Genomic DNA, 25285 nt, shown 5'->3' on the forward strand with positions numbered 1-25285 from the left:
CTCTATTGCTGAATTAGGCAGCCTGCCCGTGATGCACAGGGAAGGGCCCATCTTCACCAAAAAAAGGGTAAAAATGTCTTCAGCAGAGGCTGTTTGTGCTGTGTGCTGTAAACACAGAGCAACAGAAAGTCCAGAGGAAATCAAATAGAAGGTGGTTATAAAGAAAGCTAGAGGGAACATAACGGTGTTAATAGAGCTATAGATTTTTGGAAGGCTTGAAGGTGCCTTGGAAATATTCTGCTTTGTCAGGAAGGGTATTCACTTCAGTGGACCAAAATGAAATACTAAGGGAAGAAAAATTAGAGTCATCTCTTAGCCGGTAGATGGGAACTGACCACGTGGTGAAAGATTTGAGTCATCTAGCAGAAATGACACTTGACTTGGAAGTTCTGGCATGTGCTCAGCTCCTGTGTGGCTCCGGGGCACATCTGGGCTGTTTTGTGTTGCTGACTGGTGGGAGTTTGTGCACGTGGAGATAAGAAATCAGCTGAGGTGGTTTTTTGAGTACACTGACTGCGGTCTTATGCTGTGCTCTGAATTTAAGCTCTTTTTAAGGTTCAGTCAAGCACAGAACCAGCTGGGGATCTGAAAGGTTCCTACTGCAGAGAAATGACATGATTGACAGTGGAAATGAATTTCCTAATTTTACTTAGGTCCTGGTCAGAAAGGCTTTGGACTTCATGAGCATCAAGTCTTCCACTGGTAGGCAGATGGGTGAGAACTGGCTATTTTCTTGAGTGTATATCATAGAATCATAGAATGGTCTGGGTTGAAAAGGACCTCAAAGATCATCTAGTTTCAACTCTCCTGCCATCTGTAATGATATACCAACCAATTAACATCATACTGGTCTGTATGTACATACAGTGTGCATGCATGCTCAGCACCTACAGATCATCCTGACAGCTGGTCCTCTCTGGAGTATTATTTCAGAGAAAGAAATGTGTGGAACTGTGTGTACTCAACACTTCTCTGGAAGGTATAATGCTGGGAACAAGAGTCTGACAGGCCTGGGATCTGCCTTTCTCAGACATTTATAGCCGGGTGAATCAAGGTTTGTAAGTTTTTTTTATGGCTGCCATTGAGGTTGTCTGTGTTGTTCTTCTTTTCTCAGCCAGCAGTTCTTCAGAATTTGTTGCTGTTGTCTTCCTAGGCTCTTTAAGCCTTCTCAAATCACGAATGTATTATTTTGGCTGGCAGTCTACAGAGTGCCAGCATTCTCAGGAGGAGAGCATTAAAGGAAAGCAGGTATTCATCTTGATATTGCCAGTTGAATAAAAATGATTAAGAGAACAAACAGTTGAATTCTGAAGATGTGTCCCCTGACTGCAATTCATTCTTTCTTACAGCTTGTCAACATCTCGGTTGTGGCCTTTTCTTATCTGAGATTTACTGTTTTTCTGAATAATGTACACTGAACAAATTATACAGTTGGCTTGAAATGACATGGAACTTATCAGTATAAATGTTTTCTTCTTTCAAGAAGATTAACAAAATCCAGTACCTTCTGTCCTTCTGATTGCCTACAAGTTGGGGTAGGATAATTGTCAGCTCCCCTAATAAAGACAGAGAGCCACCTCCACGGGGTGATTCATCCCATCTATGCATCTAAATCAAGACAGTATCTTTTATGGCATCCTCTTAATTAGAAGTCACTGGGGTATCTTTTCCCGTCATCTGCTGGACTTACTTTCCCTGACTTGCAATCTCATTTAATCTCCTTTCCTTCTCTGTCCAGAAATGGGGTGTTCTGTACAGACCTTTGTAACGTTGGGTATATTGTGGAATCAAATACATTAAAACCATTAATTTTGCCATTTGTTCTTATTTGATTTCAGAGCATTTTAATGATCTTATAGCTGGTGGCAGAAGTAACACTAGCCTTTAATTTTCTCCTATAATGCAAGCGATTTGTTCCAGACTGGTTGTCAAGCGAAGAAGGTGACAACAAAATGCAAAACACATCAGGACAAATTAAGACAGATCAGGATGACTCTGTTAAATGGATGGATTACATGGAATTGATCTGTTGTAGTGAAATCAATGTCCTCCATATTGAATAGAAGTAGTGCCTTATGAAAGTAAATCATAACAAAGTCAGGAATTTTTTTCTCTCGTGTTTCACGCTACCCTATTTCCATTCTTTTGCACTCACTTTTCACTTGTGCTTGATTTCACTCAACAAGCAGAATGACTCAAGTGGGAAAGTAGCATTTCTCTTTGATGTAATTTCACCAGTGCCTGTTGGTTCCAAAAAGAAAAATAGGAAATATTCTACAATGTAGTAAGATTGTTTATCTCAATTTCTGGTGCACTTGAAATCACAAAAGCCCTTCCTCACTAACCTGCAATGGATTTTTTTGTTTGATGACTTCTTTTGTTTTTGATGGAGCTGAAGCTGAATTTTTCCATAATGAAAGGCAAACAAGCATAACAAAGGAAATCAGTGGGCAGTGAGCACATTAAAGAAAATCCATTGATCCTTAGGTACTTTTTCATGCTTAAAGGCTGGCAAGGAATTCTTTGCCAGGATTCCTAAAGCGGGATTTCTTCAGCTCCAAGGGCATTCTGAATGCAACCATAGCACAGTAGGACGCTTTTTAAGGTATTGTTCCAGCTTGCAGAGACTCATTTAGCAGAGTACATACAAGAGTAGAACAACATCCTTCATTCTCTACCACCTGCAATAGGTACCTAGAACCAATGTGCTAAGGATTAGTAAGCTCACGACTGAGTTTCCCTTGACCAGGTAGTTGTCAGACAGCTGGAGAAGTATGGTGTCTGTTGTTGCTTGGAATGGGCTGATCCTTGATTTTTCTGAGATGTTGCCTACCATCCTTTTCATTTTCTTCAAATTGTATACAACTTTGTGTCAGTATGTTTTCCCTTTGCTTTCTTGATCTGGCAACTGTTGCTGTTGCATTTATAGCTCTGCTGTCAGCACAATTACCTTTCTTATCTTACATGACTTTAGCTCATATACTTTCTCATGTCTTAGCAAAAATTTTCATAGCAGAACTGAGCCAAGGTCAGGCAGCTGTGATGCAGCAAAGCACACCATCAGTCAGGCATGGTTGAATCCCTGGGTCAAAGGTTACGGTAATGTGTTCAAGGTAAACTGAAGTGGAGTAAAAAAGCAGCTGCCGTGGCAGAAACCCTGATGCAAGACATACTAGAAAAAGATTTCATTATAATCAGATTGTTTTATGTATTATGGATGTGTAAGGTAGTACAGCACTATGTTCAGTGAGAACATGAGGAGCAGGAGACGTGAAGATGACACACTGCCAGTTGTTTGCCAACATGTTTTGTACTTGGAAAGTATATGCACTCTTAATTTAAAGATTTGAGAGGGGAAAAAATTACAGATTTGTGGCTCATCAGCACTTTGCTGAGTTGTTTGTAGTAGAAGAAGGAAAAACCTGGGAACTATGTTACTATTGTATCAAATACATTGAAATACCTTTTGAGCCAATATTCTATTTCAGATGGTTTTTGCTTTCATTTTATGGAAACCTAAAGGAAAAAAAGAATAAAAGCTCAGTACTCAAGTATTTTCTTCAAGTTTTCACTACTGGCAGCACCTTTATAGCTGAGCTCCTGCACACGTGTCTAGATATGGAATAGTTCTCTCTCTGTATCGGTCTAAAACAATGCTACCTGTAGTCACTTCTTCCTTCTCTCTCCAGCAAGTCTTTCCCCTGGATAACCGAAGAAGGCATTTTTCTAGCCTATTGCAAACTCTGGTCAGCTTGTCAATGTTCAGATATTTAAGCAGTTTTGGTTCATACCCGATCTCGTGTCTCTATGTTCTCACAAAGGGATTTTCTATAGAGTTCTGGTAATGCCAGATATGACTTCTGTTTGTCCTTTGTACAGCTTCTTTGGAAATAAGCTCTCTTTAGGTATTTGATTTGTTGTTGTATGCGTCATTGTACAGTACATCAAGCATATATCAAATATACCTAGCTTCTTCATTTTCTTGTAATTTAAGAACCATGCTGTTTCATGGATTCATTACACTGAAAATATAGTTATGGTTTGTCTTTTTTGGTGTCTTTTTCGCGCTAGTTTCAAATGATTTATCCTGTGCCACAATAGAATGTGACAGCAGTAAAAAATCACAGATCTTGGAGTGAGCCAGGATTTTCTGGGGGGGGGGAGAGGGGGGGGGAGCCCACAACTGCAGTGCTGTTTCAGTCAAGTCTTTTGTTAATCTGTTTTATCCATACCCCCATAGAACTTGTGTCTAAAACCATCCATTCTGATTTAAGGAAGCATTATTTGTTAGCCTAATGTGGTTCTGAAAGTTCTGTCCTGGCCATGGGTTATTAACAATGGAGAAATCTGGGGCTTTAATCAGGGAACTTCTTAGGTTTAGTTGTGAGATTGTCACATAACTCTGTTGTAGTTGTTTCTTTCCCTCAAACTACGCACAGGTGCTAATGTAAAGTACAGAGGTAAGCCTTCACACACCCCCAGCAGACACCACAGCAGACACAAACAGACAGCATTGCACAAAAAATGGCGAAGAATTTAACCTGTTAGCTGCAATAGAGCTGTCTAGTAACTGCATAATTTTGGTGACACCAAATCAAGACCACTGGAGAAAAAAGTTATCTGAGCGACTTTACAAAGCGCCTTAATATACTCAAAAGTCTTTGCTATTATTCACTGTTACCCATCCATAATAATAGCATATAATGCACATAAATAATACAGACCAATTGTAGCGGTTAATTCTCCTGGAGTTTTGCCTTCCATGACTAAAAGCCCATTGTCCTAATATTTGGAAATGGTTGTAAATTCCCCAATGCCAATACTGCTCACACAGTAAAAAATATTTGATTTTCCTTTACCTTGATTAGCCACAACTAAAAAAGATTTTTTTCTAAGCTTCTCTCAAGGGGTGGAATGAAAAGAGAAAATAATTACTCTTAAGAGTTGGAGAATTTTAATAAGAACCTGGATGTTTTATTGGCGTGAAACAATTATTGTCCATCATCTGCACTTCCGTTAGCTCTACTTGGTAAAAATTTGGTTAGAGAATATGTCAAAAGAAATCTGTATTGAATAATAAAAGAGGGTAGGTTGCTAGTGCTTCCAGCAATGCATGTGCCATTTAGATTTATGTGAACACTTGTGGTCAGCCCTACTGGTGTTGCCAGCATCAGTGTTATTAATAAACAACTATTTTGGGAAGGAATAAGTGCTGTTTCCAAAGGGACAGTTATAGCACTGTTGAGCATGAAGGCTGGTTGTTCCTGTCAAAAGCGTCAAGGCTCTTATATGCCCAGAAGGGACACCTAGTGTGTGGAGATAGCATTCCTCCAGATCACATCTCCATGCACTTTTCACTTAAGAGCAATCTCAGATAAAACATGGTAAACCAAGACAAAATCTGCTTCTCTTAAAATGTCCTCCTCAGTACCTGAACATTACTCATAGTAAAAGTAGGCGTAGCTTCTGGGCATCAGGATGGGTAACTTCTGTTGTTGTGTTTATTCTTGTTTGAGCGTTTGTTTTTAATCTGCACTTGAAAGAAGAGATTGATTCACAAAATAGAATTTCAGATGAGGTAATTAAACAAACAAACAAAAAACTAAACTGGGAACAGACAGAAGCTGTGACTCATTTAAAGCAACAGTGTGATGAACAGGAAAACTTGGCGATGCATTTAAAATATGTAGCCACTAAAGCACTCATCAGAGAAATGTTTAATCCATTTTAGGATCAAAAAATATCTAAGGGGCTCCATTAAAGCTAAAATATATTGGCTTGTTTCTGTGAGATTGTTCTACTAATGCAAAAGGAATGAACAATAATTCTAATATGTAATACTCATAAGTTAAACTTGATTTCATCTCCTTGATGTCTATCTTGCTGTAATGGTATGTTTGTGTAATATACATGACGCAAACAAAAATGATTGCCTTCAAATTGAATTGGGTTGACGTCCTGTGTTTTAATGGAAATGAAGTAATTCTGTGAGAAAAAAAGATACTTTGGTAAGGGAATCTTCTGTGAAGTTTATTTTCTTTCATGAAATCCATCTACCAAAAGTATAGTTGGCTGGGTGATTGAACTATGCAGACCTTTAGTAATTTTTAAAGGTTAATACTTGTAAGGATGATGTTTTACACCTTGTGAACTGTGATTAGAACTAGTTCATGAAGATCTCAAGTTGTTTGAAGTCTCAGAAAATGTGCAGTAGCTTGGCTTGCAGTATATTTCTGTTCAGAGGTACAGGCCTGCTACCTTGCGTGTGAATAGTCATGTGAGCCTGTAAACGCTCACATGCTTACAAAAAAAATTGCCTGCCATATTGAGCTGCTTAGTCTGTGTTGGGCAAGTAGGAGGTTTCTTTTTCATGACACATTACCAGGCTAGGAAAAAAACAACTCTGCTGTCCTCTGCTTAAATCCGTAATTATTTAAAAGGATTCTTACTCTGGGTCAGATTAAATTTGTTCTTCAGGAAATCCCCAAGGGAAAGGTAATGTCACTTCATTCGTTCAGCCTCTCTGCTGGCTCTCAAGCACCGTATAACCTCCTTAGACTTTTCTCCAAGGACTGTGCTCATAGGTGTCCATCTTAAAGACCCATTTCTGTCATGCTGTCTGCAGCGAATTGAATTCATTTACATCCTGCCTCTGTTCTCCTTCCCTTACCCAATATCTCATTCCCCGTTGCTTTCAGATTTTTAAGCATCTTGAAACAGGGATTGTCCTTGAGAATTGTGGCATATGAGACAAAGAGTGTGCAGAGTAAAGAAATGAACGAGTTGCTATTTGACCAGTTCCTAAACATGTGTGAAAGATCTAATGAAAGGAAGAGTTCTACTAAGTGTAACAGACCATTTTCTCGCTGTCTCTTGAGGCATGTGGTGTCTGTTTCTTCTCTTCTGCCGTGGCATGGGTTATCACAAACATGGATAAAAATCATTGCAAGCACTCCAGAACTGCCTGTTCACATTTTGTGGGCTCTGTGGATGAATCACAGGGTTAAAAAGGACTTAAAGAGACAATTTAGTTCACTCTTTCTGATAGATAGGCATCTAACCTGTCTATCTAATGGATGTTCAGCAGTCTATTTGACCAGCTTGTTGAGGTCTATTCCCACCCAAATCACCAGAGTGACTGTCCTAATAAATCTACAGCAGTTTACAAAGGCTTTTTCTGTCCTTCTCTGAGGAAAAGAGCAGGGAATTGTGTTCCTATTAGAAGCAAATACAGCAATACAGTATTGCAATCTCTAACTCACCTGGAGTACGTGAAGGTTGGTATCAGTGGTCTTTATTTTTCCAAAGGCAAGATACTCCTGGCTTTGGTTGCTGGCCTGTGTGACTCCAGCATCTACTTAGTACTGGCTGGTAAAACTACTGTCCATTTCCTAGTTTGCACTTAAATTTGGAAGTGATGACTAGCAGTAGAGCTAGTTTTTTCACTGTGTTTTTTCCTTAAATCTTTCACTTTTTGGGTTTAGAACCATTCTATATTTAAACCCATATTTCTTAAAACAAAAAAGTATGAGCTACGTCAATGTTACGTTATTACTTGTAATTCTCTTCTACTATCTTTACTTCCATGGGCTCTTTTTCAGCTGGAAGGAAGGGAAACATTTATCCCAATGAAATATTTTATCAGCAGAATGTGTTGTCAGAGATGGTTCAGCCTCCGTTCTTGGAGGTTTTTTAAGACCACAGTGGATGAAGCCACTACTAGCAAGGTTTAACCTCATGTATCTGATACTGCAATGAGCAGGAGGGAAGACTGCAAACCTGAGGTCCCATCTGACCTGAATTAGACTTCTCTACTGTGATTCTTCCTGAGCTCCACTATACAGACATGAAAAAAAACAACCCCTGGCCCAACCACGCACACTCATCTTATTTCTACGTTGTAATAATATATGCTCAGGTTACTAAATTCACACATAATGTCTTCATTGCAAGACAAATTTCAGCATATTGAACATCAAGGGATGTATTTTGGATGAATATGTGCTTGTGAAGTGCTTATGAACAGAAAACACAGGGCCGGGGGAGGATGTTCACCTGTCCCTGGAAGCCACGTCTCTTGCCAGTTTAAGCCTGTCTGTCACTATGCTTGTTTTTACCTTTCCACTGTGTATATTGTACACAGTGTTCACACTGTTCACAAGCTGTTTCCTTGCAGCTGGCATTTTTTCTGGGCCAAACAAGAAGTTTTTTCATTACTATTTTTTTTTAATATCTTCTTGGGTGAAAGCCTCTGATCACCCTCCTGCTTCCCCTGCATCTAGTCTTGACTGAGATCGGGGAAGCAGCTATGCAACTGTATTCTAGAGAAAATCTTACCTCTGTGCTTAGTTTTCTCATGATTTTGAGGTGCTAAGCTTCCAGATTTCACAAGAATTCCTTTGATGAGTCAATAAAGTCCTGACTTTACTTTCTATATACTCTATTTCTACCTCTTCTCTCCTTAAACATTTTACAGATTTACCTGACCTTCTTGTGTGTTGCAGCTATTTTTTTCCCAGTGTTGTCCCTGTTAATGCTTCACGGACATCCATACAGGTCTGTCGTGTTTCTTTTGCCTTAGTAGCCAGCTGAAACAATAGAGATTTGCCTTACTGCAGCCAGCTGGCTTCCTGCCCACATGGGTTTGGGCTATCATGCTGTATCCCACTGCTCTGTTTACCTCCATGTTGTTGATGATGCTTTCCTGCAGAATGTGTTCAAGAGCCTCACGTATGGAGGTAACTCTAATGGGTCTGTTGTTGCTTAGCTCACCTTTTGCCCTCCTTCAGAAGTATAAGGACAATTTCAGCTCCTTTTAGGTCAGATAATGACTCACAGCCATTTGATAGAGGCCTGCCCTATTTCACTCGCACTTTGGCTCTGTTTGCTTTCATATATTCTGGAATGGAGGCTGTCTGGTCCTTATAATGTGAGGACTTGAAATCCTTTGATCTGTGTTTCTTTTTCAACAGTGGTAACCTCCATTTCAGTACTTATTCCCATTAGAGAGCAGCTTTTGCCTTAGATACTTCATTTACTTCCTTATTGAAAGTCAAAGAAAAACATTCTTTAAAAAAAAAATCTAATAAAGAATCTCAAATCCATCCTTATAGCACCAAAACAATTTTTCCCCGTTTTCATGTTTCTTGTTTCAGAACTGAAGATACCTGTTACTATGTAAAAGACTTTGATTTAAGACAATTCTCCAATTATTATTATACCTTTCTTTGTAAGATATAGCTGTGTTATGCTGCCTATTTTTCTTATAGTCTGGTTCTAGTATCTCCTTGGGAATGATTCAGTTAGGGCTGGAGGCCTCCTGGAGTTTTCTGTTTTCTGTAGAAAAACGTTTTATATGATTTGGAATATGATTTGGAATTTCTGAATTACAGAAATGGCAGTCTTTGTTTCAGTCTCAAGGCTTTTCAGTTTGTTTTGTGTACCAGTTCGCTTAATTTTTTCATTTTTTGTTTGCTTGTTTGTTTTAAATTGAATACATTTGTTTACAGTCTGTTTTTTTTTTTACCCTTTACCAGCCATGAAAGGAACCAACTCATGAACTCATCGTAACAGTAACTGCTAAAAATTTAGCTAAGACAGTATTGATTTTTATGGGCTAAATATATTTTACTATGGCTGTATATTGTGAATATTTATTGTGTGTAGTATCTAATGTGTATATGTTGTGTAATATAAATTTCACTGAATCAAAGTGTGTATTATTCAAGAAAATACTGAGGCTCTACTATTAACCCAGGAAACAAGCAGATCTTGTTGCTACTAGTGACGTGAATCAGGGAAGCAACTGCCTCCTGCAGCAGTGCAAGAGTCCATTTCTGGTTTGCAGTAGCAATGGCTATTCCTTTCCTGGAGCAGTATGTCTGTAACTTGTATTAACCACTTGGTAAAGCAGCAGGCACTCAGGTGCAATGCAGCAGCAGGGCACTGATCTCTTGCTGCTCCAAACTCTGTTTTGGAATGTCTCTCTTCAGTAATTAAATTAGAGTCCTCTGTCTGAACCATGAGATGAAAGAGAGTTTCTCTTACCAGCCAGTGTCGCTTTCTCTGTTTTCTTATTTATTTCTTCACAGTTTAGCCAGTAATACACTTAAAAAGCTGTGCTCTGCTGCCACTGGTATTCTTTCCTGCCAAATACATATGTTTCCATGCTTACATCCCTATCCCAACAGCCATTATCTTAGTTATCTATTTTCACACCCTGTATGGTCTTCTCAGTTTTGCTGTTCAGTTCTTGAAGCACACCGTATCCGTTTACAAAACTCAGTTTTCTCCAGCGTTGCCCAGTGCATTAACTGAACTGAATGTAGGTCCTGGAGTAATCTCACTATACATCTCATTTCTTACTTTGCTCTATGTTAATGCTTTCTCCCTTTTTTTCCGTTATCCTTTGGAGACCATGTTTTGGATATTCTTACATTACCAAAATTCTTTATTCCTTTAAAAGGACTTTAAAAGTCATCGTTAATAGTTTTAAAGCTCTTCCACTATGCGAACTTTGATTTTAGAGGGTTGAGAGTGCACTTCTGTAGTTGTCCAGAACATGGTAGCCAAAGGCCTCATTGCTGCATGGACCGCATGGACAGTTCCCTTCAGAAACAACTGTGAGCTACCTGCCCATCTGTGATAGCTCGAGGCCAGGTTTGTCCCTCTTCTTAGGACAATTTCACTGAAAATGATCGGAATCCTTTTTTCTGTCCTTTAGTTCATATTTCTCTGTCAAAAAGTGTTGCTGTTCCTTCTTCTGTCTTCCATGTTTCTTTATATCTCTTGTATCTTGAATTCTTTTGCCTCCAGCTACATCCAAGCTCCTCTGATCCTTTCTTCTGTGAGCACTGTCAGAATGCATTTCAGACAGCAATATATGCCATGTCTCTTGAACTTTTATAAAAGGACTGTATTGAAAGGACAGTGTTTTAAAAATATATTTAATGTTAGTATTCATGTATTTATTTGAAGGAGTTATGCCTACTTTTCTTTGTATTGTTTTATAAAATCCAGCATTTCCAAGAGGGGCAGTGGAATGAGAAAGTGGGGAATGCTTGATTAAAAGCAAAGTAAACCTCCCTGGTAACTATTTGCAGTTATTTTTCAGCTAGTTGTAGGTATTGTTTTTCAGAACTGGGAGGATCATTTTCCACAAAGGAATAAAGTAGGGCTTTACAGGATGAGAGTTTCTGTATCCTCTAACTTCATTTGAATGTTACTAGACTGTGCCACTTTAGACAATGATTTGGCAAAGTATTTTATCTTCTAACTTGAAGTTATGCATGTCCTTAGGTATGTCATCGGACTAAGTCCTCAAAGGAGGTGCTTTTACTCTTAAGCTTAACTGAGGCCCCAAGGCCTAGTGCTGTGGAGCAGATTATCAGCATTGAGCAGATCGTGCCTTCTCAACTGGGAACAGGAATGTGATAGAAGATATGTGCCACCAGGCAAACCCCCTTGTGACTCAGTTCTTTCTCTACCTCCTTATTCTGTCTGCGCTGTACCCATTTCATGCTGACTATTTCCCCGTGATCGCATTGCCTCCAGTTTGATATAACAGAGGAACCACGTGGTGAATCAGTTGGAGAGTTTGCTCAAGAATTTAGTGTGTGAGGATAAACTGTGCTACAACTTGTTTTCCCCACTGAGTGCTTACTGTGTTATTCCATCTTCAGTCCCCATTAAAACACCATGAGTGCTCTGCAGCATAGTGTCTTATGCTGCTCCCATTACTGCAGACTCATGTCCCTTGCCGTGCTGCCCTAAGCAGCGTGACGAACATCTGTCATACGTTGACTCTTTCATCTTCACCACAGGAGTGTTTGCAAAGGAACGGCTTGCTTTGGATTTATTTTGATCCATGCATACATATAGCTGTGTGCAGGCAGACAGGAACACAAAAGGCTATGACAAGAATGACCAAAAAAACAAAACAAAAATCTTTATGCTCTGTCTGAGAGACAGTAGTCAGACTCACTACTGTAAACTCTTAACAATTCTGTATTCTACTTTGTTGTCAATTTCATCACTTTCTGAACGGTACTGAGAATATAAAAAGAAGAGTAAGAGTGACCTCTCAGTGAAATTATAGAACATTGAAAAGGTCAAAGAATGCTGTTTACTGTTATCTCTCAGAGGGCAGATGGAACTATAAAATTGCAGTGTCTCATTCTTGTGACAAATACTATAGCAATGACAGAAAAACCTGGATAAATCTGGTCTTTGACAATGAGTGAGCGTTTAATCCATTCTTGTTTTGGCCCTTAAGTCGTAGTCAGCTGGTTAAGAGCCATGAAGTTTTAGCTGACTTTAGTTTCCTTCAGGTGAAGTGATAGTTGTCTGGTGGCTATTTCAAGGCAACTTTCAGGTGAGAAAGTATAATGTTTTATTTATTTTACTTTAGTTGAGAGTCCAGTGGATTTATTAAGTTGAAACTGCAGTATGTCTGAACTTGTCCTGATCAGTTATTTACTCTTAGCTCACAGAAGGAGCGTTACCCATACTTCATTTCTTATACAAACTGAAGCAGTGATATACCATGATTCAAGTGCCGTCAAACTCGGGCTGCTTATTTTTATGGCCAAGTCTACAGCCATCTCTGGGTTCTTCACATGCTGCGCCAGCAGAGCTTTTGGTTATTGTTATGGATGAACGTTAGACAGCAGAATTTGAAGTGAAAGCAGAGCTGGAAGGTTATTTGGGAAAGCGTTGCTTCCTGCTATCCTTTGTGCCCTTCCTAAGGCAAGAGCAATGTGGACATTCACTTATAGTGAGGCTGAGCTTAAGTTTGTATAGGATCCACCTTTCTGCATCTAAATTAATTGTTTCTTCTGTTGCCCTTTAGAATTTCTCTCAAGGGCTGATGAAGGCCAAGAGGCACATCCAAATGAGCACTGCAGGTGTCTGGTAGTTAACCCTGTGATTATATGGGAATCTTATGCGTAGATGCTTTTCTTTTAGGTGGTGAGATGAATGCCAATACAAAGGATACAGTTCACGCCCTACTTCTTGACTTTGTAAGGACTTGTATTGGGTATTATGTTCTGTAATTTCCAAATGCAGGAAGTTAATTCCATCTGGTACCCTTAAGAATGAATTAGAGGGCTCCCCTTTTTAGTAAATCTTATTAGCCAAAACAGAAAAAAAAAAAAAAAAAAAAAAAAAAAAAGACCCATTGTAGTAATCCTCCCATAATGAATCCTAAATGCTCTAAAATTTTGATTTTCTATGCTGCAATGGACTGTTGCTCAGTGGAAGTAACACAGAGTCAGAAGTATGAGTCTTGGACAAGTATTCTGTTTGGAGACCAATTATATGTTGCATGGATCCCCATGGCTGTTATCCCACCCAACTGCTGGAGCTGTGCTGATGGCATGCTGTGACATGGATAGTGATAGGACAAGGGGGAATGGTTTTAAACTGAGACAGGGGAGGTTTAGGTTAGATATTAGGAGCAAGTTTTTCACTCGGAGGGCAGTGATGCACTGGAACAGGTTGCCCAAGGGAGGCTGTGGATGCCCCATCTCTGGAGGCATTCAAGGCCAGGCTGGATGTGGCTCTGGGCAGCCTGGTCTGGTGGGTGGCGACCCTGCACATAGCAGGGGGTTGGAAAGAGATGATCATTGTGGTCCTTTTCAACCCAGGCAGTTCCATGATATGATCTGATATTTTACTCTAGAGTGTTTCAGATCATTATAAAGTAGCAATCAGATATTGATTGGAAGTCTGGAGCTTGTAAGAATGTGTTAATGAAGTGGTCAGTGTAACAGATGACAGTCAGACTTCCTAACCGTTGTCCTATGAGAATTTTATTTTGTGAGTGCTGAATAAGACGTTGTTTTAGGCATAGTCATGGAGAAGGTCAACTTGGCTTTGCAGGGTGCTCATTTGGAAGCTCTTCAGCACAACAGAGCATGTAGGGAAATCAAAGCCTTTGCTTCAGGTTATGAAGTGAAGAGTGATGGGGGAATTTGCAGACCATCTGATGGCGAAGACTGAGTTGCTAATGACTGAGTGAGAGATGGGCAGCTGTAAGGGAATGGCTGTTGGGTGGGGAATCAGCTGTCAGGGGCTTTGACAGTCAGGACAGCAGGCTTGTGTGCTTGCTTGTTGTATTACAGGAAGAGCTCAGGGAAGGTAGAAGATTGTACTGAGGTTTTATAGAATTCCAAAATGGCTTGTGTTGGAAGGAACCCCAAAGCCCATCCAGTTCCAGTCCCCTGCCCTGCACTGGCTGCTCCCAACCAGGTCAGGATGTCCAACCTGACTTTGGGTACCTTGGCATCCACAGCTCTCTGGGCTGCCTGTGCCACGGCCTCACTGTGCTCTGAATGAAACATTTCCTCCTAACATCTAACCTAAATTTCCCCTTTTCAGTTTAAAAACGTTCCCCCTTTTCCTATCACTATCACACCATGTAACAAGTCACTCTCTCTCCTGTTTGTACGTTCCCTTCAAGCACTGGAAGGTTGCAGTGAGGTCTCCCCAAAGCCTTCTCTTCTCCAGGCTGAACAATCCTAGCTCCCTCAGCCGTTCTTCATAGGAAAGGTGCTCCAGCCCTCTGATGCGGTTCGAGTAGCAAATGGTGAGCAGGCCTTTATAAAGGCAGGATTACATTTGCAAACATCTGAGAAAAAACTGCTGCAGCCATTAAGACATGGTGCAGTGAGAACTTCAGCTGTGCGCACATACGTAGGAATGGTTTTTGTTTCTTTTCAGTTTGCTTCTCCTCATCTTGCTGAGTTGACTCGCTTGTGGTTTGTCATCTAGATTAGTATATTTAAATTTCTTAGAGGCTTTTTGGATATTTTTTTTAATTAGGATTCTTTTTTCCTGATGCTTTATTTTCTTCTAATCCTCAGTTGTTTTCTAAGGGTATTCTTATATCTAATATACTCTAGTTCATTAAGATAATCAAGCTTTTAATTAAGAAGGCTTTTAAAAAAGTTATTTTGGAAAGGGAAAGTGAAGCCCTTCAAATTTCATATTTTAATTCAATTTTCCTGATTTTTATCAATGGCAGATAGTATGTATTCAGTCAGTATGTACAGACATTAAAAAACTGATTAATCTTTTAAAATAAGCTCACCCATCTTGAGTATAATTTGATATTTGCTTTAAAAATGAAAGTCTAATAGCTGGCAATATAATAAGAAGGACTATACCATCTGCTATCTGTATGTAATTATATTAAAAACATCAGTCTGTACTTGATTCAACAATTTTCAAGAGCTTGTTAACCTTTCAAATTAGATTTGTACTATCAATTATACTTAACAGGGAACTTTTTATCCATGGCTTTTATATTTCCCTAATTAGTTCTATAACTCATTTTAGACGTTTTTCTAATATATTAATGTCACAGTTACACAACCCCAGCAAGATTTTCTGGGATGTCTTGTTTTGTGTTCCCCCTTTTCACACTGTTACACCTTGGTAGTAATGAATGCTATCACCTCTGTCTCAACTCCTGTCAGCCCACACTCACAGTGTGGCTTGAAATACTCATATTAGATATGTGAAGGGCTTGACTTCTTGTCTCTGAAAGCACCCATGTGAATGGGCTCTACAGTTCATCAGATTCAGGCTGTCATGAATTACATATATTACGTATTTATCTCTAGGAATTTCCCTGCGGCTTTTTAAAAAGTCAGAACTTATTTTTTGCCTCTGAAACTTTTGGGGAGTTCTCAGTGAGTAGTTCTCACCTTGACCCTTTGGAGGCCAGACAGAAGCATATATAGTAAAAATTTCAGCACTTCCTTAAAATGTTGTGATGCATTTGTGGTGGGTAGCTCCATGTCACCAGCACTCATAGCAAATCATGGAATGGTTTGGGTTGGGAAGGGATCTTTGAGATCATCTAGTTCTAATACCCCTCCTATAGGCAGGGACACCTCCCGCTAGTTCAGGTTGCTCAAAACTCCATCCAGCCTGGCTTTGAATACTGCCAGGGAAGGGGAATTTACACCTTCTCTGAGCAGATGTAGTGGGGTTGCTGTCCAGAGGTTATGCATCACAAAAAATATGTCAAGTAGACATGGAAATGCAGCCCAGGTATTGGTAAAGCTCTCATTAATCAACAGAAACTGTTCTCATGTATCCTCCCCTTAAATTTCATTTTAGCTTCTGACTTGGTATTTTCCTGGTTGTTTCCAGGATGTGTTTTACATTGCAAGCAGTTAACGTTGGTGGTTTAGACAGTCCCATTTCTATCCATCTATTCCTGTCTGTCCCATTGCCTAGGCTAACAAAGGTTATTGCCCCAGACTGCATGCAGTGCTCCAGCTGAAGGCCCCTTGCTGTGTGGAACAGAATATTATTATGTCTGTGTAGTAGTTCCTGCTTCTGTTTAAGTATGGCAGAACGAGGCTTTTCTTTTTCAGTACATCACTGCTTGCTCATTCAGTGACCCACTAATTAATTCTTGATAACATGTACCTTAACTAGTTGTGCTTCAGCATGTGTTGGTGAATCAGAAACAGCTGCCTATCCACAGGGTTGTATAATCTGCTTTCTTGCAGTCTATTTGCTAAAATTTGTCACCCAAGTTACTAACATCCTAGTTATGAAGCGCTGCATAATGCTGCCCATAGGATAGGCTCTGCTAGAGTCATCTCTCCACTCCTGTGGGGAACCATCGATAATGAACTTCCATGTGCATGTTTTTGTGCAGCTTTCCGTTTTTTAAAGGCATCTTTGGTTTTGTGTCTGCCTGAGCATTATTTCTGTCATTCTTACCACACTCCATTTTTCTCCTGTGTATGAGTTCATTCATGCAGGATATATTGGGAAAGTAGTCCCTCGTGTCCTTTGGCAGCTCTGCCTCAATACCTCTTAATTGTAGCCATGTGATTAAATAAAACTCAGGAGACTGTGCAAGGGCGATGCAGATGGAACATTTTTACTAGATGTTTAAGTTGATATGCAGCAAACAAACAACAAAACAAAGCCAAAAAAAAAAACCCAAAACCCAACCTGTTACTGGTTTAGTGAATGTCATCTCTACCTACAGTCCGTTATTTAACTTGCTATATGACCTGGCAAGTTTTTTAAAAAACTATGATGTGCTTGAAGACTGAAGCAGCACATTTAGTAATCACTGTTTCATACTGCACTTGTCCTTAGCAAACTGCTTCAGTTCTGTGTATACCAATTGGTTCCAGTACATGTTAAGTGGTTTTAAGTTCTATATGTCATATATAGTCTTCAATAACCGAGGCACTGCAGTTAGTAATTTATAAGAGAGCTGACCCTCAGCTGTTTCTAGGTGTGAAACAGAAGGAAAGGCTCTCAATTTACAGTGTTGCCTGCTGATGCTGGTGGTGTGCTATAAGACAAACTAGAAGAAAAAGGCCAAGAGAGAGCGTGTCACTGTTAGTGTTAGTGCTGCGCTCACTAAAGGTCCTGCAATTGGCACACTTTGCAATATGTCAGAAGGAACCAGATATTGTGAATATGCACATTCAGAGATCTGAGTAATGGAGCAGCACTGTAGTTTCCTTCTTGCCAGAATGCTAGATAGCAACAAGAATTTGTTTGAAGTAGAGGTATTTTTAGTCAAATGTATTGAGGGTTCCAATGCCAGTATTTCTGGGATCAACATTTTGTCTCCAAAGTGAACTTGCGAGTATGAAAGGTCAGTGTGATATGCAAACACTCTTCCGAAGCCAGAGGGATGTTTGCATTGAAGTCAAAGGCTACAGTAAGAAAAGCAGGTATTCCACATTTGCAATGTAATGGATAAACTGGCAACTACCACCATGTCAACAAACCAGCTGTTTTTTTTTTTTTTCTGTGCTAAAATGCAAACCCATGGAATGCTTTACTGATATGTTCTTACCTTGTCTTCATTTCACCCATACTATAAAGAGTATGTCTAATAAACTTGGGTGGACAGTCATCTAGGCATTTACTTCCACTGTACCTGTAAGTTTATTCCAGAGGATGGTTAAATGAATTGGTGCACGTGATTATCCTTTCTCATCATCTCTCAGTGCTTCCTTAATATGATGAGTATTATTCAATGAAAACCACATAATATTCAAAAATAAATGGCGTACCCAAACATTTCAATGTTGTCTCAGTCCATAATCATGTTATTTTGGGCAAGCTATGTGAAAATCACCGTAAGATTGAGTGTACTGCATGATACTTAGTTTAGCTTAGGGCAAGACTAAATAACATGTAAAACTAATGGAATTATTAAGGGCAGAAATTAAAACAAGGCCACTTAGTACAGAAAACAGTCTCAAATTAAAATTCTAAGTTTAGCAGTGTAGTTGTCACATTGAAATATATTACGTCATTATTTGGTGTTTTGACTGTTAATTTGTGTTATTCTTTATTATTATGTGTTTGTTCCTTGTCTTACTTTGAAGTAGTTACAGTAATTTCAGTTGTTTCTGGCAATACCATCAGTTTCACAAAAATATTTTAGAATAGAATGTAGCTTAAGTGAAACTAAAAGAGAGCAGAATACTGTAGACCTTCCTTAGAAGGGTAAAGACAAAGGAGCAGATCCCTTATGGATACTTACTGTGCTCGCAGGGTGGAGATCTTAGCTTTGTGATGGGGAGCTATGCTTCTGCTTCACCTCCTAATGCATTTCATAAGAAGCGCATCCCCACATTGGCTTTCTCTTCAACTTCTGGTATCCTTTTCTTGCATTTTAGTGAATTATGTTAGTAGGTAAAGTAAAGCATTTTTTTTTTTTTTTTGCATGGCACTTCAAACTGAATCACAGAATCATAGGATGGCTTGGGTCAGAAGGGACCTCAAGGATCATCAAGTTCCAACTGCCCTGCCACAGGCACGGTTGCCAACAAAAATCAATTTTATTTTAAATAAAAAATAGTACTTTTGACTAGACATTCCAACATAATTTACTCTTACAGAAATTCACTACCACATTATTTAGTATATTAGTCCATTTAGTGAACAGAAACAGTCCTTTAAAACTTGTCTGGCTTTAACTTCTCTCTTCCTTAGTCATATCTATTGTCTTTCAATGCTAATGCCAACTGCATTAGTAGTAGCTGTAAATGTATTGAAAATAATTTATTTTAGTTATGCCTTATACTAAGCAAAGAGATACTTAAACATAGAAAAATGTGAAAAGCGTTTCTACTTTTTAGTAATCTAGTGTTTGTTTCAGTATCTGCAATAAAGTGGCGTTTCTGATCTAGATATCTGTTTCTGAGACAGAGAAGTAAGACTCAGGTTTTCTAAGCAAGAGAGTCGCATACATGTCAGAATCAAAATGAAGTAGGGATCTATATTTTGTGTAAGAACAACTATCCAGATTTATTACCGATAATTAATATTGTTAATAAAACAGATGTAGGCTTTATCTGAATTAAATCCAAGCTCTCTGTATGATAGCTGAGTTATTGGTAGTAATTAAAATGGCATCAAAAATTAAACGTGATTTTTGGTCATCTAAATGATTAGATAAGTTTTTCTCCATTAAAAAATAGCAGCTAATATTTTCTAACATGAATATTTGATATAAATTTGATAGACGTCTTCAGATTGGATACATGCAGTAAAAACTGTGAGTTCTTTTGGGAAACATCTGTGATTTGTATATATTACATGCTGACCAATGTTAGACCTTAGCTTAAAAATCAGAAATAGTAATACACATCTGTAGTGTATGATGGGCTACTTCATTGTTGAAGCTTCTCCTTACACCTCTAATTTCCTGGATGCTGCTTTCCTTACTGAAAAGGCTTAGTGCCAGATTTTAATTAATTTAATTTACAAAGAGTGGAAGTGGTTCTGAGCATTCAGGAGTCATCACCTGGAGAGTTGGAATTAATTATCCAATTATGGTATTGAGTGCCTTCTCCCAGGGTATGACCTTTAAAGATGCTCGCACTTCTTTCTGGAAGGTTATATAACGAACAGAGTAAGGTTAGAAGCTAAACCAAGTGCTAGTTTGGGGAGAGACCATTTCTAGCTTCTTTCCTGATGAGGATGGTTTGAGCTCATGTTTACTTATATCCCCTTTAGATACGAGTGCAAGATAATAAATTTTCTGTCTTTCAACCTAAAGAGAACAAATAAACGGAATAATAAGGTGAACTGCTAATCAAAATAAAAAGTAGGATGTAAAGGACAAGGCAGAGTATTTCTTAAATCAGGTATCTCAGACCATTTCAGTGAATAACTGCACAAATAAACTGTTACTCATTTTGAAGGTTTGCTCAAATAATACCTTTAAAATTCTTGAGTAAAGTTTAAATGCAGTCTAATATTTATCATAATGCATCCCCTGTGTTAGATTCAACTCCTTAACAAATTGATTATGCTCTCTTTTGACCAGATGTAAGTTTCAAGCGCCTAATTCAGGAAGAGTCATCCATCTTCCTTTCTGCTCGTCAGGCAGCTCGATACCCCAGTTTCTTTACAAAGTCTGACTTGCCAATGGAATGGATTTTTTTTCTTAGCAGTACAGAATCTATGAGTAGTCCTGAGTCTGCTGAGCGTTTATGTTGTTAGTGATAAGAATTCATTTTGCAAACAAAAACATACACGTATCAGAAATGAGAAGTATAATTTAGAAGAAATATGCTGATGTACTTACAGGACCGGTTTAAAGATTTCTAAAGATTAATAAATACTTTCTTTAAAGATTTACAGTTATTTTATCAATTGATTTTATCAGAAGCAATTTCTGTTACCTGGGAGTGCATATTATGATTTCATATTGTTTTAATTTGTTTTGTTATTAATCAATAATAAACAAGTAGAGATTATGGTCATGAATCTTACCCAACTAACTGTTTAGAAAATGCTGTTACATTATGTTTTAAAAAAAGATCATTCTTCTTATGTGACCCTGGAGTAATGATAATTCAGACTGCAGAGCAAATCAAACAGAGAAGTGATTGGGATTTAACCAGGTAACTTCGAATGACAAAATTGTTTGACATAACGATGGAATCCATCAATGCTGTCAATCACAGAACTAGTACAGCTTGGCTTTTGTGAGGAGTTTGGCAAGGGTACGTTGTTTTCTGTCCAAATCCAACAGCCAAGGAAGAAATGCTGTTTTCAAATTCCTAAGTGATCTAACTCTGTATTTTTCACAGCTAAAATTGGACGTTTCAGTTGGCATTTACATTCTTTACTGTCTCTCTTTATGAAAAATACATCCTGACAGTGGCTGAAAAAAGAGCCATAACCTTTATTATTAATTCATTTGTAGGCTTTAACAAAACCTAGATGAACTTGCCAACATTGTTACCCTTGTTTTTTCCCAGGATGTCCCAACTCCTAATGTGATCAGTGCATGCCCAGAGAAGTTGGAAAGATGACCTTTATGTTTTTTATCAAGTACAGAATGCTAAGCAGTAGTCGTATAACTTTAGTACATTTTAGGTGTACAATCACCTTGTTTAGCAGGCTGAGTCTAGCATTGCTGCTCCCAAGACCTGAAACATAGCTTTGTGACTCTACCCAACCACGTGTGGCCTGAGAAGAGTAACATTATAATTAAGGCAGAGGTGCAGATTAAACTTTAAATATATTCAATATATTAATATAATTCATATAAATTACGTATACAGATTAATTAAATATATTTATTTAAATATACTTTTGGTTGCTGGTCCCTTTCTTCCAAAAGTTCCCTTCGGGTTTAAGGTCTTACATGTTGCTCTGCCGTTTCTAAGTGTCAATAGAAACAGTTTCTAAGCTGCCAGGAATTTTCAATTGTATATAATTAAGACTTATATCACCAAAACGTTTCTTTTTGAGGAATGGTCCAAATACATTATCAAAGATAACCACTGTTGTGTATAAATGTATCAAACAGGAATTGTCAGTAAAGCTGTCACATCTAAACGGTGCTTATTGTGGAGGGAAGGTCTTAGAAACTTGGAGTTGAGCACAAACTGAGACAGAATTCCACACAGATTTAACTTCTGGTGCACCAATCCTGTGTCCTGCTGTCGTGAATAGCTGTGATGGGAAGTAAAACTATGTTGCTAATCTTTTGTGAAAAGAAAATCATCAAAATGAAATGACTGGAGTAATTGAAATAGGAAAAAAATTAGTAGGATGCAATTCCATATCACTAACTTAGGGAGTGAAAATAATTTCAAGTGGAATTTAGAAGTGATGGAGAAGGAGGAGCAGAATTCAAATGAGCAACTGGTGTTGCTCAATGATTGAGTCACTAATGAGAATACAAAGCTAAGAAAGGTAAATGGACCTTAGGAGCTCTGTCAGATATGACCGAAGATGAAATAATGTGCAGTTAGACCTCATTAGCTTGAGAAGTAGTATAGATGCAGGGTGATGAAAGAGCCTCTTAAACTGAAATCTTTTGCTGGTGATACTGATGGTAACTACATTGAAGCTAGATGTCAGGGTAAACTTTCTGTACCTTAGTCCTCTGGAATACCAGAAGAACCTTCTAACTAGAAAAAGGAGAGCAAAACAACTGATGTGCTGCTGGGTGAGTAGCTGAGTCTATAGAAGCAGTTGCCTGATGTGATCTTGCAATAAGTCTAGAGAGACAGGGAGGAGTCCTGCTCAGTTGCAGTCCCTAATGCCTGAAGCTGGGCTTTGTACTGGAGACTGAAATGTCCCCTTTAGGGGGATATATGCCCTCTGTTATTTTGACAAGCTGAAGACCTGTGGGTTGTTCTGCAGGGACATTGCTGCTCATTCTCCTTTTTGTTGTCTTGTCTTTCCAGAGCCGGATTGGCTCATAGCTCACAAACGATTATGCCAGTAAAACCAGTCTTAGAATTACATAGCCCAGATAACCAAGTAGTTGCATGGGTAGTAGTTGCTGCACCTTTTATGTTTAAGATAGATAATTAATCATAGATTATATGCTTGAATACTGTATTAATTACTATTCTTACATATTATTTCAATAAAAGTTAAGATTTTGTCTTAAAAAGAAAAAGGGGGGGGGTCATGAATAACTTTGGTTTTACAAACTTTTAATATTAAAGAAATAGATCTAAAGACCATTTGCCACACTCATGAATAACATACCTACCTTCTCAGTGGCATCTCCTCTGTTTCCTTATAATCTAAAAAGTTTAGGGAAGCATGTGATCCTTATATTTGGCAATGTAAGGCAGTGTTCAGTCAATGGTGCTGAGCATGGACGTTGCTGAAAACCTTACAAGCAGCAAAATTATCCTCTGTCTCACACAGGCAAAGAGAAAACAGACCTGTAACCCAGCAGCATACTACCATATCACACACCATTGTGTTGTCTCCTCTAGCAAATGACACAGGCCTTTCAGTCAGTGTTGGAATAACCTTAGTAAAAACAAAACCAACTATAAAGCTGTTGCCTGTTACATGCATCAAACTGATTCTTTTTTTTTTCTTTCCCGTGGGTTTCAAAACCAAGTGGCTTTATGTATTTGTAAAATACGTCTGGAAGAATCAGTTTGGAAAACATATGAAACCTTTCCAGAATTGAATGTAAATGCCAATTTAATTTAATTTGAACAAAGTTAACAAAATACAAACCTGCCTACAAGATGTTTGCATCACTGCTCCTGTTTGTGAAAGTTTATTAACGAACACTTAAATCTGTATTATAATCCCTTTTCATGTGTATTCCCTTTTAAAGGCAAACTGTGCAGTCAATAGAAAAGTTGGCATTCGTTTCAAAAGAAAACTCTGGCAGGTCTTGAAGCCTTTGTTTCTTCAGTTTAAGTATTAAAGCATATTTCCACTGATGTCTCTGGAGCCACACTCTCCTATAAAAGCTGGGAATGCTGGCCTGTTGAATCAGTCTTCAAAAAATAAAACCTTAGAATAACATTTAGTTACTATTTCATTTCAATAATGCTTTTTATAAGGCTTTGAGTTCCAGACAGATGCTACTAATTATGTATTTTTAAGATGTTTTTTCTCCTAGATTTATTTTTCCATGCATAAACAAAACATTGTTACATACAATGCCTGGTCGTTTAATGTTGCAATCATCTTAGAGCAGGTGCTTATTTAATTATCACATGTACTATATCATTGGCAACACAGTTCAGAAAAACAAAAGTTAAGAAAGCAGCGTGTTCTTAAAAGGCACTTTAATTGAATTTAGGAAAGGTGAAAATCATTTCAAATAGAAGTGATATTACAATTTTAGAACATATATAGTTCATATCAAAGCTTTTGCCATCTCAGAGTCACATCCCAACCAGTGTATATTTCAGAGCACATACCTGAATTGCCAGCGATGTGTCTTAAGGTTTATTCTTGGAGGTGGAAGGCTTCTAGTATTTGTCGGATAGAGGAGAGATGGTAAAGCTTGGCCTCCTGTTCATTTAGCTGTAAGTCACAGGGTCTTGTGTTATGTGCACCTGGACACAGAACGAAGGCCCAGTGACACCATTTGAAAACTGCTTCAGAATATGGGCAACAGCTAATTTTACCAAGCACCATATGCGCGTGCCTGTCTCCAAAGCTGCTGTCATGTGTTTAGGGCTGAGTAAGCGCTCTTTCATTGACTGAATGGAGACCTGCATGTGTTTGCTGTTAGTGGCGGTGGTGTATGTGAGGATTAAAATTAATCTTCTAAAGTAAGAAAGAAATCAATAGCTGTCATAATTAGTGACAGTTAATTACAAGTTAAAATATATGCTGGCTCTACAGCATATAAATAGAGAGATGAGCAGGAAGAGATAATTCCATCAAAACATCTAACTGCTGTTCCCCACCCCTGGCACAGCTGGTGGCTTGATGCCCTCTGTCCTACAGGGAGAAGCTGTCCCAAATGCAAATGGGCAGAAGGGAACTGAAGTTAAGCTGGAGGAGAAACTCCTGTCACTGGTTAAGCCTAGAGCTCTTAATTCCCCTGCAAGATTCTGTACCAAGGCAGCGTGGCTCCACTGGTGACCTCCCACTAAACACAGAGCACAAAGGGCCTACATCTTTGAAAAGACGCTGAGCAGAGCTGCCTCTTGGTAGTTAATCTGTGGCTTTGCTGTTTGTCTTGTGACCTCACAACAGTTACCTGGAAGCAGCACTCACTTAGAATCACAGAACCACCAAGGTTGGAAAGGCCTCCAAGATCACCCAGGCCAACCATCCGCCTCTCACCAATATTTCCTGCTAAACCACGTCCCTCAGTACAACATCTACACATTTAGTTGCAGCATCTTGGTCCTGTGCAGAAGCTTGTAATGGGGCTATAGAATTAAATCTGAGCACAACGTATGGCAATCGGTCAGTGGCAGTGATAAAGATCCTATTTCCTCAGTTGAAGTGGGAGCAGATAATGCATGCAGTGCAGAAG

At 38.7% G+C, this 25285-nt stretch overlaps 1 protein-coding gene and 1 long non-coding RNA gene across 2 annotated transcripts in view; one reads left to right on the top strand and one right to left on the bottom strand.

Moving 5' to 3' along the window:
• PCDH15 (protocadherin related 15) overlaps nucleotides 1-25285 on the top strand; it is a 990968-nt gene that overhangs the window by 152965 nt on the left and 812718 nt on the right. The window lies entirely within an intron of this gene.
• LOC121111069 lies at nucleotides 5618-24984 on the bottom strand. The gene is made up of 3 exons (XR_005860673.1): nucleotides 24861-24984; nucleotides 24213-24350; nucleotides 5618-6984 (listed from the first exon to the last, which is right to left on the bottom strand). It is a non-coding gene; the product is annotated as an uncharacterized LOC121111069 (long non-coding RNA).

This window comes from Gallus gallus, chromosome 6 (assembly GCF_016699485.2).
Source record: "Gallus gallus isolate bGalGal1 chromosome 6, bGalGal1.mat.broiler.GRCg7b, whole genome shotgun sequence".
In the NCBI taxonomy this organism is placed as follows: Eukaryota; Metazoa; Chordata; class Aves; order Galliformes; family Phasianidae; genus Gallus; species Gallus gallus.